Source organism: Amblyomma mixtum, chromosome 3 (assembly GCF_055824585.1).
Source record: "Amblyomma mixtum isolate Tamu chromosome 3, ASM5582458v1, whole genome shotgun sequence".
In the NCBI taxonomy this organism is placed as follows: Eukaryota; Metazoa; Arthropoda; class Arachnida; order Ixodida; family Ixodidae; genus Amblyomma; species Amblyomma mixtum.
In genome coordinates, this window is record NC_143014.1 from 54,123,008 (window position 1) to 54,138,455 (window position 15,448).

A 15,448-nucleotide genomic window follows, 5' to 3' on the forward strand; every position below is an offset into this window, starting at 1 on the left:
CGGGCCAACAGTCTCTGCCGTTCTTCGTAAATAAGCCTCGGTCATTATAGTACGGTAACCAATATACATAGGCCTACTTCCATTCATCTTGTGTCCCCTTTAAATCAAGGAGGGCGTTAAAGCGAAATTATAAAAAGCTTAGTCTTGGCGTGGATGTCGTGTGCGCTTTTAAGCACAGAAATGGAAGCATAACAAACACCAAGGACGGCACAGCTGGTATAGTAGACATACTCCACGGGAACTTTAATGTCAACGTTTGGCAAAAGGATATCTTATGCAAGAAAAATTTTAAAGGTGTAAGGCTTTTTTTCATAATAGATAGAAAATTAGAGGCATTGGAAGGAAGGAATGAGGAGAGCAAGGACAGCGGGGCAGCATTTAATAAAACATTTAAAAAGTAAAAAAGCATTTCGTGACAACTAGCTGGCACAGAGAAGTGCTCATTATTAGGTTATGTTGTATGCAGTTGAATGTTATGTGTCACGTCAAGAGCCACCCTGCATTGTGCTGCACATGTTACTCCCAGAATAAGGATAATAACTTACATGAATTAATCGTGATTAAGGAAAGACAGCAGGAATCGTTTCACTTAGGGTGGACACCCGAACACCCACCGTGAGAAAAGGGATAAATGAGATGCTGAAACAAGAAAATAGGAAGAGTCGCCGTAGTGGAGGGCTCCGAGCAAATTCTATGGATCTTTGGTGCGTAGTGACAATGCACACCAGACGGGCGGTTTAGAGCGATAGCTGTGGGTACGTCTGTCCTCAGGAATGCATAGCCGCTGCCCGCGTTTAGAGGGCGAAAACATGAGCCAAAGCACGCGTGGACGAAGGGCCAGGCGCTTGCGAGCGTTTTGCTTCCCTACTGCGGAGCGCTGGGAGCGCATCGTTCGCTGTGTTGACGTTATCGCAGAGAGAAGGAAGGATAGAGGGAAGGCGCGCGTGGGGAGAGGCCAGGCGCGTGCGAGCCCAAGCCTTTTCCGTCTTCGCACTGCAAGGAACCCCTTGAGCGACCGCTTCAGACGCCACAGGGATACCGGGTCCTGTGGACGCACAAGTTTTGCGTCAGGCACGAGAACGCGAGCGGAAGCGCCGCGTCCACGGAGACCCAGCTCGTCGTGCAGCCGAGGCTGGGGAAGAAAGAGAGCGCGAATGTCAGCGCTAGGCGGCCATGGATGCAGCCGAGAGGAAGCATCGTGCTCGGGGACGCTGCACGCCGGCGTGAGGCCAGAGCCCGCGAACGCGCGGCGGGTGGAATACAGGATGAAGGCGCTTGGAACACAGGCCGCAAACGCTTTGCGCGACAAAATCCCGCAAATCCCAAGATAAAAACGTGCAGCCTTAGTCAAAAGCAAAAGCGCCCAACGAGTTTGCTCCCAAGTCGTGTGGTGGAGCTCTTGTTGCACCCTTGGAAGTCCTATACAAATACAAGTTTCGGAGGGGTGTGGACGAGTATTCCTCTCACCTTCAAGAGATCTGGAACGCGGGCGATGCATAAAGCGTTACACAGCTGCACAACTTTTGACAGGGGCTGTACGAGCCGCAAACATCGAGACAAGACAATTTAGTCGCGAATATTCAACACTCCGTTCTGTATCTCTGAAATTCGCGTTACAGGTGATAAACGTCGTCAGTTTTTTTTTATGATTATTATTTTAGACATGGCACGACCAGGATTCGATTCCCAGACCTCAGGAGCCGAACCACTTAGCCATCGGGGCGGGTGCTACACCCAAGCAGTAAATATTGAGCGCGCCCGTTCATCGAGTGGAAACCGCTATAACATGCCGTGATAATGAAGCGAGATAAACTAAATGGCAGTCGCGGTAATTGCCTGAAACTGCGCGCGACCAATTTACGTTTCAATCTGTGCGGGATGCACTGATAACCGGGAAGATACGTCTCTCAATGAGCGCGCCCAGCGAAAATTGGCCAATTGTTCAGAAAAAAAAATATAAAGGACAAAAAGTGCAGTTCAGGCCACCCACGCTTATAGTGGAGCCCGTGATGCGCATCTCGGCCTGGTGCGCAGCTTCGCCTTCCGTCTCGTGCCATGGCTACTACTCCTATAGGTATGACATACTTCCATGTAGGTATACAACAAACAGTCAAACCTCGTCACCGTGAACGTGGGTGAATTCGAAGCTTTATTCAGCGGGATTCAAGACGTAGGACGATAAGTTGATGGGCTCGCCAAAAACGGAATAAGCGGATAAAATGCCAAAAACATTGCACAGAATATGTGAAGCTTTTATTTTGTTGTTTTGTAGACGCTTTGCATTTCTCCAGGAAGTTCTTCAGGAGGCATGCCAGCATGCCATATGTGCGTATATTGCCATTCGCCAGCATCGACAGCTTTTAGTGTTCCCTTCACTTTGCTCAAAGCCCACTTACGCGGATGTTCGTGTCTGGTATCAGTACGTGCGTTGAGGTGCACTCTTTCTTTTGCTTATATTTTCATGTCCCCACTTCCTTTCTTCCTCTAATGGTGGACCTCGTTCCATGTGGTAGACTTCCCATGCCGAAATTTATAGCCTTTCATGTCCGCGTATCGAGAACAGGAGACCAGTGAAGCACAATACAGCCCAGGGAAAAATGGGAAGGGCTTACCACCGCACTTTGTGAAGCGCTGCAATCCACGTTAGCGCATCCACAGAAACTGAAAGCATGCAAACCAGGAAAAATTGTTGCTATAGCAGATGCAGTGCCGATTCCGCAGAAATTCGCCACCACATACAGTCCTGTTTATGACAAAGGCATAGAGGTTAGGTTTGAACCCGACATGAGCTCCGAGGGTGCGGATTTTGCGGGGTTCTAGCACGTAATAGAACCGGTGAGGGCTGTTGACATTATCAGTAACAGACCTGTAGGATCCTGTGCAACATTCTCGGACAAAATTTTGAAAATTCGCAAATTGTAAGTTACTGTTATGGAAATATTGAAGGTAATGGTTCACTTGTGTGATATGTAGCGAAATCTTTTTTTCAAAGCATTTCCATCGATCGCATCGAACAGTTAAGACTGCCATAGAGAGACAATGGGGAACGCTTTTGACAATAGCAAAAACGTTAAGAGAAACAAATAACGACTGCTGTCGGGTTATCTGCGGATATGTTGATTGTTATAGTGAAATCTTACATTATATGAAAAAATGGTGTTTATTAACGTATTCCTGCTCAAAAATGCTTTCGTCCAAATTTTTTGGGTATGTTTGCAGCTCACCATATCCGGGTTTCATTTTGCTGTATAAAGCACTAAAGTAAAGGTGAATTTTTAAACATGCGGAGTTACTGAAACGAAGCTGCGCAGTGCAAGCTAGTTTGCCCCCTAAAAAAGCAATTTTCTTCGCATGGCTCGCGGCTATAGTTCTCCCGACGAGCGAAAGTGGAATGTAATGAAACGAAAGGAAGGCGGGTCGGCCTGACGTGTTCTAGCCATAAGGCGAGGTAGAAAGATTATTTGCAATGATTTTTTAACGAGGACAAAGGAAGGATTGGTGCCAGACTATACACAGGCTGGCTATAGTGTAGGCCCATTCGTAGCCGGAAGTAAGATCCGTGTTGTGAAAAACTAATGGGTAAGCTCGCCGATGAAGCTTGCCCTCAGATGAAGGCATTGCAGATTATATCGGTGTTTCTCTCTCTCCTCATTACGACGAAGTTCCTCGACTTGCTCTGGAATTGCAGCAAACGCAGGACCATTCGCGAAAAACACCGCCGCTGTTCGGCTAACCCGCTATACGGATACTGGATCCGGCCCGAAGGTAATGCGCAGAATGGGAAATTAGCTTTAAGCTCTCTCCTGGCCTACGCCACCGATTCCGGTGCATTAGGCCAGGCTTAGTGCCTGGCTTTTAGGCGGTCCATAGCTCACCAGCGCACTGATTAACCCGCGTTCCCGTTTCTTGCCTCCCTCGCATAACTTCGCAGCCCAATTAGCCCTGAGTACCAACCTTACTCTTAGTAAAGCGTCATTCATTCCTACAGAAAGAAAAAAAAATCGAGCAATGAAAAGCGACGAGCAAGAAGCCCGTTTGAGTTACATGCTGCGTGATTGACAAGCAAATCAGTTATGTGACGCTCAGCCGAGGAGAGACGTTGGAACGCTCGGTGCTGGCTGACGAGGGCGCGGCGCGATCGTTTAAATTCGGTGCAGCATTACAACAGATGCGATCGTAGCATCACCCGCCTCCCGCTTGCTGAAAGACGCCCGAGATCGTTTACACTCCGTTCTACACCTTCCTGGGCCCTGGAGCATCTCAGCTATCGTCAGCGGGCACACTATTCATGTCCGGCAATTGCAGAAACAACACTGGTCAGGCCAGTAGGACGCCGTTGAAAAGAACCCAGTAAAACGGTTTCCAACCGTAGGCGCAGGGAGAAAATGAAATGCGGCACTTCCGTATACCAGTGAGATGGTGGAACACGCGCCCTCTCGGCGAAGCGCGTCCCTTTTCCCCGCGGGACGCGCGTCGCACACAGTTACGGCGCCTGCGCGTCGATAAGGGGCAGTCGTTATATACGCGATCGCGGCAGAAGAGCGCGCAGCCAGAGAACAGCGGCTCGAACGTGATGAGCGCCCATGAGGAGCGCGCGCGCGCTCTGCTCGACAACGACGAGGGGCCCGAACCCGCTCCCCACCCCCGCTCGGAGACGGATTGAGAACGTGAAACTGGGAGGCGATAAAGCCCCTCGCGAGCGCCTCCGCCGCTTCTGCCATTTTTCTTCTCGCCGTGGGCTGCCTCGCCTGAGAAGATACGGCACGCTCCTCGGACTCGGGCCATTCTGTTTAACGAGTGACCGCGTCCCGCCTTCTTCCCCGGTGTTCCGAACCCGCCGTTATCTCGCGCTGACGGTTCCTAGCCGCGGCCGCGGGTCGAAATGGCTTCGCCGATGATCTCGCACGTGCGATGCGGGCGCCCTCTCTCGGCGGGCTCCTGCCGCGCTGCAGCTGGCTTGCACTCAAACATATGCGCGCGCGCAACGCACTCGCCTTCCCTACTCCGCCGGCGCTGGAGATCCCGGCCTGTGTACAGGAAATGGGGAGCAGAATCGAATCAGAAAGGTGGCGCTCTTATAGAGATATCGTCCGGTGTTCGTAATAACCGCCGAAGCGGCCGTAGAAATGGCTTTGATCACGACTGCGTGTCCGTCGACGAAGTGGTGCGCGCGCTCGGAAGCCTTGCATGAATTTGTACGAAGCAGCGTGAAAATACGTGTGCCGACTTTCGAAATTGCCATTCGGGATTGCCCGGACCAGAGCGACTGCTTTCCTCTCATTTCCCTTTTTTTTTTTTTTCAACTCTCCTGGCAACCGCCTCGTACAGATGGCTGAGCGATTTCGCGTTCGTCCATTCCCCGTTCCCGAGCTCGTACGTAATGAGGAACTCATTGCCCAAACATTCTCGAGAGCATTTTTTTTTTTTTTCCGTAGGCACGTATGCTCGTCGCTACAGCACGCGCGGTCTGAGATGGTCGTCACTGCGTGACCGACTTCGCAAGCTCCTGCGGGATCTTCGAGAGGTCTTTTTCAGTGCAGTTTCTTTTCACTCGAAGCGCGCAGGACCCCCTGTAGGAATCCTCGCGAAAGCGATCAAACCGCTCCCGAGCGAAAGAAGCAAGAAGCAATGGCAGGAGCAGACGGCCGCGCAGCCGCTGCGTTCCGAGTATGGAGAGGACTGGGCGCGCAGTAAAGCGAATGGGCCCGGCTCGATTTCGCCTATCATTACGCCGAAAGCGGGATGCAAGCCGACAAATTGGAGACGTCAGCGATCTGCTTTCGGTTATACGCAAGATCCGAAAGAAGGCATTAGAGGCGGCGAAAAACCGCGGAATGTGTAGGCAGGGAAATTCTGTGGACAACGTATACATGTTGCGATTGTCTTCTCAGTTTGCATTTTGGTCAATTTTTTTTTTCGCCTTCATATCTGGACATCCTCGGCGTCTTTCTCGCATACGCCGCGATGTTCATTTTTAGCTCAGTTGGAAAAGGTCATTTCGAGCGCGCAAGAGGTGGCTTTAATGCATTCTGTAAATTTCCCCACTCTTGCTGGGTGCACGACTTAAACTGCGTGTCAATAATTTAATTTTTACTCCTTGCAGCTGGCGATGTTTCATCTCAACACGTGGTTCCGCTGCTACTTCATTGATTTTACATGCAATTCATTTTCATTCCGCGTGTACAGGCTTGCGCGCATTGCTTGAAGTGGTCAGCAAGCCTGAGATCTGATAAGCTTTTTTGGCTCTGCGACGCTTTCTTGTTTTTTGTTTTGTTTTTTTTTTTTAACGAGAGAAGCCACCTGGGGGGGGGGGGGGTGAAAATGGGCAAACGAATCATTTCAGTCGGTTCCACACTCATCACGGCCGTGATCCAGTCAGTGAGGAAGGGCGAAAAGAACCGGATTGAAACAGAGCGGAGACAAGGGGAGAGGAGCTGCACGAAAATTCTGACGTATAATGAAATTCCATTGAATATTGCATATCAAACTGCTGCCGAACAGGTGGCCCTCTACCTAAGAAGGCGGCCACCAGTTATTTGTAACCTCTGTTGGGAAACAAACGGGCTGGTAGAAGCGTTGCCGTAGTCCGTTTGTATCCCGTTTTAGCCAAGGTTGCCGAAGTGTCTTTCGATTCGTGCCACTCAAACAAAACGCGAAATACTTTTCAGCAGCAAGCAACGGGGTGAGCCATAGACAGTAGTTGGTTCTCGTGAGCAACTCGTTTTTTGTTTACGTGAACCTGTAATGCTTTCATAATCAGTTTGCGGCACGACGCGTGCCAATACAAAAGTTAATGCACATTTCTATGCATCTCTTTAAGACGCTATCACTATGACAATTGCTCGCTATTAATTACGGTTAACATCGAACATTGTCTTGTCGCGACGTTCGTTTTTCCTTGCTATGATAGACTACGTAGTAAGTGATAGTTCAGGCATTCGAGCTAGTCGATTCGAAATTATTCTTCAAATATCACTATTCGCTTCTAAATCGCTTCGACACTAAAATTCAATATTCGCCCATGCCTGCAAAAATTCGGAATCATTGACAAGTCCGTGGTTCTTGCAAATACCTTTCATTGAAGGTGCTTTGGCGTTTCGACACTATTTAATTGAATTGGCTGACGTTACTCGGGAATATTACGAGGACGTAAAATCTGGCGATTTGTCTTAACTGCTAATGAATGTTTTTCTTTTTGCGACCGCAACAAAACACACGACGGAGAAAATAAAAGATGAAGCTCAAGAATAGCCAACCGACCAACTTCTGGCGTGCAACTGGTGCCGCGTGGCTTCCAAGGCTCAGGACGCGCAGGTCCAGTCTTTATGCCACGAATACAGGGCACCATAAAGGGAACCAAAAAGAGGCGCCTGCCATCGTGCTTGACGGTGCTTGTACACGGATGTCTGAAGATCGCGAAGCGCTCCATACATCTGGCGATAAGTGCGCGATAAGTACTGGCGATAAGTGCGCGCAGTGTGTGGTCCACAACAATGATGCAGAAGCACATGTGGCGACCGCGACGAGCAGAAAAAATGACTGACAGGCCAAATGCGAATTAAGTGCGGTAGCAGTTCGCTTTCCACTTCGGTTTCGGTTCGAGGCTCGGTTTTCAAGGTCAAGCAGGCTTCAGACTAAGATCGGCCAACTCGGTGAGGGCGGGGGGGGGGGGGGGGGGGGGGACACGTAAGCGCCGGCTTAAGGGTATGCGCGATAGCTTTATAATGGGTTAATGCCCATACATGCGGAATTCTTCACTCTCTACTTTACATTCATAGTTCACTAGGGGTCCTCATACCACTCCTGGCGCAGTGACCGGTGCAGCGGTCATGCAATGCACCGCTGCCCTGCGACGGCAGGTGCTGCCACCGGTGGAGCTTGTAAGACCCAAATTGCTCTTCCCGCGCAACCACTCGAGACCAATCAATAATTGAGCTTCCACCTGCCACGATGGGCTGTTTGCTCGCAATCCGACGATGAGGTTGTGATGACGTCACAAAGTCACGTGACCTAGGTGGCCCACCTCCCACCTATAGTGGGTCACCTAGGTCAAGTTTAACTAGCCAGACAGTGGCGAAATCGGTGAGTGGGGATTTTGGTGCTAGCACGCACAAAAATAAAGGAAGCATCGTGTTTCGGTACCCGGAATGCGGCGCGCGCGCACACGTGTATTATAAAGAGTGGTGATCTGTGTCGGCGTTCGGTTTTGACTAAACTGGCTCAAATGGCGCCCTGTCATCGAGCCTTGAGCGCAGTGACCGGTCGGTCTTCGTAACTGCTGCCGCCGCTGTTCCCGCTTTCGCCGCTTTTGCCCTGAGCGCGACTCTCGAGATAGCCGCGCATGGCCAACGCGGTCGGCCGCGTGTGGGGTGCAGCTGCGTTCGCCCGCTTCGATCGCTGCACCCGGAGAACGGCTGTCGTTGCTCCCCGAGGGAAAGGGCTCATCCCTACATATTCCGTCTCCGTGCATGCGCAGACGCGCGTAACGCGACGGAACTCAATTACGCGCCTTGGAGCGATCACGTAATGACAGGATATCGACGCGCCCAAGCGGGCCGCACGACGCCGTATACGCGTTCCCGGCAGCGCGCCGCCGTCCCGTAAACATCGCGAGGAAGCATGTTTTGGGGCACGCACTGGGCGTGCACGGTGGAGCGCCCGCGCGAGTCAAAAAAAAAAGGAGAAACAATGCACCGCTGCCGTCCGCCGTGGAAAGCAGAAAATAGGCGGGGGCCAGGGGGGAAGAAAGGGGGCGCGACGCACCGCGCGCTCGCCGCGTGTGCGTGCGATAAGCGAACGCGACAGGCGGCGCGTTCGAGCTGCTCGCGGGGCCGCTGCAGGCAGCCGTTGCGTCCTCGGAGCCTCTTCCGACACACCTCTTTCCAGTCACGATCGGCCGAAAAAGCTAGCGGCTCTCTTTCGCGGGAAAGCCTGCGCCGACGACAGGAAACAGGGCGCCGGGCTTTCTGGCGGCGGAGCCCGCTCCTCACTTCCACTTACGGCTCGGTGGGCTCTCGCGGGAGGCAGTAATTTGCATAGAGAAGGCACGCGCTCGTCGTCGTCTTCCTGAGATGAAATACGCCACCGCCTTTCCTCTGCGCGAGCGGAGGTGGTCGCCGTCTCCCTTTCCTCCTCTCCCACTAGCCTCCCACTAACTTCCCATCTCTGACCTTCCCTTCTTTGTTTTTGTTTTGTTGTTTTCTCTTTTGCGTCTTCACTGCGCACTAGCTCTGTTCAAATATGTGCGCAAAGGGTAAAGCTCGGTAATACAATCGCTGTGTTTGTCCAAGCGTTATCTTCAGCGCCTTGTTTGCATTGCCCCACCTCGGAGGCACAGTTATTGAATCGGTCTACCGCGCAAATCTCGCCTGGGGTTAACTGTTGCAAGAATGGCGGTAGCATAGGGTTTGGTAATTCGTACTCACGGTCGTTTTTCGTTCGGCTCGCAGTGTATGGCCGTCCCGATCGCTGCACCGCATTACAGTGCACCTTCTAGTGCACTGTAACCGCATAAAGCGCCGAGGCCGGCGAAGGCTTCAGGCCTGTCACGGTCGATTTCAAGTCGACGCGCACCTCGAACCCGTTGCGTAGGTGTACTTGGCATATTGTGTCAGTGGCATGTGGTGTTTCAATTTTACTTCCTCGTGTCCGCTTTCCCTTTGGGCGCGCTTCCAGCGTCCGCACATTTCTGTCCGTCCGTCCGCGCAGCTAGGAGGCTAAGTTATACATGTTATCCTGGACGAAGAGGAAAGAAGTACTAGACGAAGAATATATAGGGTCGAGGAATACAGCGGCCTCTGCGGGAGCTTCCGTATGAGAAGCGCGACGAGAGTTGTGAAAATGGTTTATGGTTTGTGGGGTTTAACGTCCCAAAGCGACTCAGGCTATGAGAGACGCCGTAGTGAAAGGCTCCGGAAATTTCGACCACCTGGGTTAACGTGCACTGACATCGCACAGGAAAGCTGTGAAAAGGATACCCTACTGCATGAAGGAATACCCTGCACTCTAAGAAAAAAAACCGGCCCAGAGGGGAGTAAAGTCAACTTTAGTCCTCAAAACGGCCCGTTAGTCCCTAAATTTGCACAAGACACTCTTCTTGCCACAAATGCGCGACGTGCGCAAACTCAACAGACTAACTGGCGGGAAAGAGATTATCCAAGTGCATGGCGCGGATTAGCTTGCAGACTATCAAACATGGATTCGTTAGCTCACCTCGCATGCACTAAAAAACCAAGGAAAACAAGCACAAAGAAGCATGGCAAAAGCCACGACGCCAGTATTAGCCGAGCAAACGCTGGCAATATATATGAAAAAGAACTTCATTACAGTAAACTTCGTTGCCGCAAAGACGTGCATTTGGGATATTATTTAAGAGCAGGCCCGACTTGAGCTGGCGAAAAAGTAAAGGGTGAGGTGGATCGCACTCGAGTGGATGTCTGCCCTTCCTCGCGATGCAAAGCAACGCCCAACGAAGAAAAGTATCGGCGAAAGGGGCAGCGGTGTCTTTTGCATTCGAGTCACGTCCGATAAGCTATCGGGATCTTTAAGTTGGCCTGGTCGTCTCGGGCCGCCTCGCTGCGGGCGCAGGTACTCAACGCGACGATGGACCCATTTCGGCGTGTGTGCGCCAAATAAAGAGCATGTATCAGTCGGCGGTATGCTTTGCACCGTGACAATTTACATCTGTAACGACTCAGGTGGCTGTGGCGCCGATCAACTGTGCACCAACGTCTTGTGAATGCTTACAGAATGAAGAAACGAGCTTGAAGGTGAAACATGCGCTAGATGTACAAAAACGTCATTTTTTTTTCATTTTGCGAATCTGTAATACCACGACGTTAACTGCTTTAGCAAAGCAAAACGCGAAGACAAGTTGTTCAGGTCGCTCAACAGAACTCCGTAGGCCGAAGATAATCTGCATCTCCATGCGAAAAAAGCATATTTTTCAAAGTCCTCATTACGTCCACAATGTGATTGCAGTGACTGTGAAGCTGTGTAAACTTCCGACCAAAATTAGGTGGCATTTTCGTAAGGGCTTTCTCATTCTAGTCGTGGCGTTTTCAATGATATGCTTTTTTTAGCTCCATATTTTGTGCGCGCGCATATACATCTGGTACGCACGCAGCTAGCAAAGACATACACTCGAACTTGCACGCGTGCAGAACAAGGCGATTAAATAATCTGCCAGCAAGCATCTAACTCTGCGCACGCTCAGACCGTGCGGCTCGAGAGTTGGACGGTAGAAGGAACGCATATGGCTTCATTAGTTATATGTGTACGTAGTTTCCACAGGAGAAACACAGCAGTGGTGCAAGTGGTACAAAATACGACCACCAGGGAAGCCATTCGCGACATTCGCCCCGATGTAATCAGTTTACTTGACGTACCCGTCTGCCTGCCTCAGCTGTCGGGTGACTGCAGCGAAGGCACTTGGATCACGTACGCATATTGGCAACACCGGAAAAAGTTAAGAGTCTGGCAACACTACACGACACAAAAAATATGGCGCTCCTAACCGGATCCATAGCAGCAGTTTAGCTTGGTGCCGCGCTTCGGTTTCTTGGTTGTGCTGTGGAATCGCGGTGCTTTGTCGAAAGCAAGCGGATTATAGTGACCCACCACGTCATCTTAATCGAACTGAAGACCCACATCGATGATGACCACGCCGAAATCGTCGCCCTGTGGGTGCAGCGTGCAGGATTGCATGCAGCGTGAGTTGCACTAGATCTCTTCTCAAGGTAAAGTGGCTTTTCACACAGTCCGACGTGTTGGGAGGGCAATACACATGACGACATTTCCGAACGGTGCAAGCACCTGCGCGCAGAACTTATTCACTGGTACAGGCTAGTCGCTTTGCGGTTTTCACCAAACTGACTCCTGCATGGGTAAGATGTTCACTTCCGCCTTTTCTACATCGCTTGATTGGTGAAACGCCCTTAAGTTTTTCTGCAGTCGGCTATGGTTGCCTCATTAAAGCAGCATGAAATGATGGCATGAGAAATGGAAAACTCGCTGCGTTTGTCATAAAGCTACAGCTCCGGCCGTAAAGCAATTACGAAACGACCCTTTGACGCCGTCTACGGGTGCCAAGCTGCATCGGCTTAGAATCACACGGTATTCCGTGGAACAAGCGGTGCTTATGTAGCTTTTTTTTAGAGAAATCAGTGCCATGCCTGATGCAGCAAAATATTACGCACAACTGTTTATCGAGGAGAACGTATGCAGGAGTCGTTTTGCGCTCGTACTGATTTACACGGACCAATCTCCCTTCGAAGACCGATTCGCTGTCTGTGTCTGAAGGCCGACAATTTCGTCCTGTATGGTCTCAGCGAGCTCGAGAAGAGAGCATCGGAAGATGACGCGAGGGCAGTTCGAAACCTCCGCTTGCAGATGCCAAAGAGCGCATTTAAAGAGGAGTAAGCGGGGAGGTGAGGCGGAGCATGTTGAGAAAACGGGACAAAGATAAAGCCTGGCAACATCACCCAGTAGCCCACTATTTACGCCCGCCGTTCTAATCGAGTCATCGCCTTCTTGACCACAATTAGGTCGCCCCTGTTTTGCATACACCGCCGCTAAGACGTACGGCCGTGCAAAGCGAGGCACTGTCAACCACTCGAGCGCACTGATACGTTAGCTCTTATTCGTCGAGGCACGGAGTAAGACAGGAGCGTCTTCTATGGCACGCAGAAATGCATTCAGCTGGCGCGATTTTGCTTCACTAACGCCCAGCGTGCGCCTGCGCTCAGCGTTGTGCTGTACTCTCTCCTTCCGTTCCCCTTCGCTTATCGACGCTACTTTGTGCACGCTTTCTCCTCCCGTTATCCTCCTTGCAGAAATAGCCTCATCGACGCGCCACCTGTCGACACTGCCACGAAACGAAATGCTGCGGCGACCAGCGGGCGAAAAGCAGACGGGGTGCCGCCTTTGCGTTTCGCCTGTTAAATATAGAAATATAAATTATAGAAACGCAAACAGAGCTGCAGATAATACCAAAAGCTCGGCGGCAAGTTCAGTTGTCAAAGACGCCGTGCCTACAAATCGAAACCAGGGTCACAGCGCGGTGATGTGACTACAAATCAGTGATTAAAACTCAAGCCTACGTTTACTGAGAACGGAGAATTCGTCCCGAGTGATACTTCGAAAAAACACAAAAAACAGCGACCATGGTCGACGTCACTTTTTGACAATGCGCAAGTTTCTGACGCTCTCGGGGACGCGTCGTCTGATTCCTCGTGAAACGAATAAAGGACACTGTACGGACTTTGAATAGGGGGACCCTTTCGGTTAGGGAACAGCCGGACGCAAGCACGCATGCGCAGAACAATAACACTAGAGGCATTGCTGTCCTGCACCTGGCACCCCGCTATTCCCCTATCGCCCTTATAGCGGACAGGGTCGCCCTATATTCTAAATGTCTGTATTGATTTAGGGTGGCTGGAGTGTAGGAGGACGGAGAAGGGGGTTGAAAGGGGGGGGGGGGGGGGGGACACCGCAAACTCGGGCGTTGCGAGACAAAGGGCTTTGAGAGATGGCACGGCGCGGCCTGCCAAAGCGCACGCGCTTCATGGCACGGCTAATTAGCATCCTCATTCAATATTCGAGAGGGGCGCGCTATTATCTGCGCCGCAAAACAATCATGCACAGGCGGGGGTCCCCGCAATGACCAAATATTTCCCAGTATTCTCTTGTTCTTTTTTTATTTATTTTTTTTTTGCGTCAATATAATAACGTTAAGCAGGCTGGCTCCTAGCTCACTCTCCCCAGTTTACGGGACACACGAGAGCGGAAACTAAGCACAACGCAGGAAGGTCGAGAGTTATGCATAATATGCTTGGCTGCTTCGAGCTGTCGAATGCGATGTTTTCGGGAGAATAACGCGCTTGCAATGGAATGAGCATAATCATCAGTAAAGAATATAAAATAACTATATCGCAGCATTGTCACGAAAAAAGAAAAAGGAGCAATGCCTCGGTGCATTCACTTGTGAAAACGGTCAATTTATACCGGCGGATATTTTGCGGCTAATGTGAGCCTTGCGCAGCGAACACCGAACTTGTTTTTCTCGCTCGCTGCACTTATTCAACCGACTGGAGCTGCAGCAACTGCCGGCGATCATTTTTCCTCATCTGCAGGTCGGGGATGAGAATGGATACAATCAGATCCCTCGCGCGTAAAGATATTAGGAAGCCCTGACGATCCATCTTGCCCAACGTCGGCGTAGCAAAGAATTCAAATTAACCGGGGCTTTGCGTCTCGAAGCGCCGCCACGGGTCATGAATCATGAAGAGCGCCTTCAGTGAAAGGCGTTGCAGGTGATTTTCGGCGGCTGAGCTTTCCCACCGAAATGCGGCCGCCACGGCCGGGTAACCAACCTGCGGCAGGCGCTCCGGGGAACTGCAGGAACACAAGTTGCTTAAATTGGGGCGTGCCGGATTGCGATACGTGTGGAGTATGTATAGCTAGATCAGTCGTGACTGAGTCGTCACGTTTTGTTCGCCTATTTGACTTCATGGAAATGTGTGTATAAATGATGTCACAAGCACTTGTCTGTCCCTAAAACTCGACGCCGATCCGAGGCGAAAATTCGATTGGGACGATTATTTTCGGCAGCACCCATAGCTGTGCGCGTTGCCAAGCAAAAAAAAAAAATAAAAAGACAGAGCTTCGAAATTTTGTGCCGCGAATCCCGGTGCAAGTGAGGCAGGTGCACGTGCTTTGAAACGCGCACAAACGTACCTACGCGAGCGGTGTGGAAGAGGGTAATGGCAAAAAGGGCTAAGGTCCCCATCTAGCCTGCTAATGGGGGAACAGTGTGCACATTTGCTTGAGATGGGTGCGAAAGCCGTGCCAGAAACGCTCAATCAGAAATTTAAGCACCCGCGTACCTTACTCCTGCAGTCTCATGCACGTAGCTACAGAGCGCTTTTGCGGAGCGCTGCCTTCTATACCGCTATATTGCATATACCGCCAACAGAGCATGTGCAGACAGCCCTGAGGGCACACGTGCGCGTGCGCCGTTGGTTGATTGCGGTAACGGTATATACAGCGGTGGACGGTAGAGATCATCATCATCATCAGCCTGACTACGCCCACTACAGGGCAAGGGCCTCTCCCATGTCTCTGCCATTAACCCTGTCCTTTGACAACTGCGGCCACCGTATACCCGCAAACTTCTTAATCTCATCCGCGCACCTAACTTTCTGCCGCCCCTGCTACGCTTGCCGTCTCTTGGAATGCCTCTTGCTTTCGCATTACATGTCCTGCACAAGCCAGCCCACTGCCGCGTGCCGCAATGGCGAGTGGTAGCATCCGCCTCGCGTGCAAGAGTAGCAAGGTACCCATATAGGCTAGTTGGTGCACATCAGACGTAACTTCACCAGCGAAAGTACGAGACACCAGGAGTTTCTTCCTGTGTTCTTCTTCTCCTGGTGTCTCGTACTTTCGCTGG

The 15,448-nt window shown here is 51.2% G+C and overlaps 1 long non-coding RNA gene across 1 annotated transcript in view; it reads right to left on the minus strand.

The window, feature by feature from the left end:
- Positions 1 to 15,448, minus strand: part of LOC149350224 (uncharacterized) — a 50,814-nt gene that overhangs the window by 19,071 nt on the left and 16,295 nt on the right. The gene's annotated exons all lie outside the window — the stretch shown is intronic.